The sequence below is a fragment of the Propithecus coquereli genome, unplaced genomic scaffold (assembly GCF_000956105.1).
Source record: "Propithecus coquereli isolate 6110/MARCELLA unplaced genomic scaffold, Pcoq_1.0 Scaffold120, whole genome shotgun sequence".
NCBI lineage: Eukaryota > Metazoa > Chordata > Mammalia > Primates > Indriidae > Propithecus > Propithecus coquereli.
In genome coordinates, this window is record NW_012136081.1 from 5503726 (window position 1) to 5504452 (window position 727).

General features: G+C 63.7%; 1 protein-coding gene across 1 annotated transcript in view; it reads right to left on the reverse strand.

The window, feature by feature from the left end:
* LRP5 (low density lipoprotein receptor-related protein 5) overlaps positions 1-727 on the reverse strand; it is a 123138-nt gene that overhangs the window by 31971 nt on the left and 90440 nt on the right. The gene's annotated exons all lie outside the window — the stretch shown is intronic.

The following is a 727-nucleotide window of genomic DNA, read 5'->3' on the forward strand; positions in this document are numbered from 1 at the left end:
CTACAGACAAGGAAACTGAGTCTCCGAGAGGTGACGCCACCTGCCTGAGGTCACACGCATTCAGTGACGGAGTCAGGATGCGAACTCAGGGCTCCTGGCCCGGGCCCCATGCCGGCTGTAGCGCCCGTCTTTCACGCCAGCCCCGCAGAGACCAGAAGAGGGCCTCCCACTCCTACCCCCAACCTTTCCATGCTCAGTTTGTCCCGGAGCTTCGTGTATGGCTTCGGGTCCCCTCCCGCCCTGGGTACTCCCTCTGAGGACCCCCAAGTCTACCAACACATCCTGGGTGCTCTCCCAACGACCGGGAACTCCGAGGACCCGCGGTGGGAGTGTCAGGGGCCTTGAGGGAGGAAGAAGCTCCCCAGAGCTCCCCGCAGTGGAACGCACGTGAGGGAACAAACCGCCACCGCCTAGGAAGCTGAGGAAGGGGCTTCTGTACAGGGTCCAAGTTTGACGGGGACGGCACGAAGCCCACCGACTCTAATGCACACCTGTCCGGTGCCGAATTCCTATCAAGTCTCTCCCAAGCTTCCCACAAAGCCCCCCGGAGTGCTGGAAGGGGGCTGGGCATCTCCGCGTCCCTGCTGCGGCTGTGAACAAGTTTGTGCTTCCATGCTCTGCTCTGACTGCGCGGGCCGGGCTCTGGAAAGGACCCTCCCAGCAGATGGCCCAGCACGCCTGGGGTGCAGCACCCGTGCCCCAAACCCAAGGCACCCACCCACCCACC